A 370-nucleotide genomic window follows, 5' to 3' on the forward strand; every position below is an offset into this window, starting at 1 on the left:
CACCCAACAGGCTTAAACAGGGCAAGTTTTTAACATGTTTTAGCCTCTAAACATGTTCACAATGTCATTACCAGTGCCTACCCATGTGCAGTGAATCCTTCTGAGTGAACACAGTAAATTTGATTGCAGTAGATGTGACAGTAAGGCATAAAAATTGTGTTAATTCAGCCAGTGCACAGATCTCTGTTCATTTCCTGTTTTCCGGTGAAGTCCACACTAACACTACTTTTATGCCTTTCTGTCACATCTACTCTAGTCAAATTTGCTGTGTGCACTCAGAAGGAATCACTGCACATGGCTAGGCACTTGTAATGACATCGTGAACATGTTTAGAGGCTAAAAACACATTTAAGACTTGCCCTGTTTAAGC

This window comes from Etheostoma spectabile, unplaced genomic scaffold, assembly GCF_008692095.1.
Source record: "Etheostoma spectabile isolate EspeVRDwgs_2016 unplaced genomic scaffold, UIUC_Espe_1.0 scaffold314, whole genome shotgun sequence".
In the NCBI taxonomy this organism is placed as follows: Eukaryota; Metazoa; Chordata; class Actinopteri; order Perciformes; family Percidae; genus Etheostoma; species Etheostoma spectabile.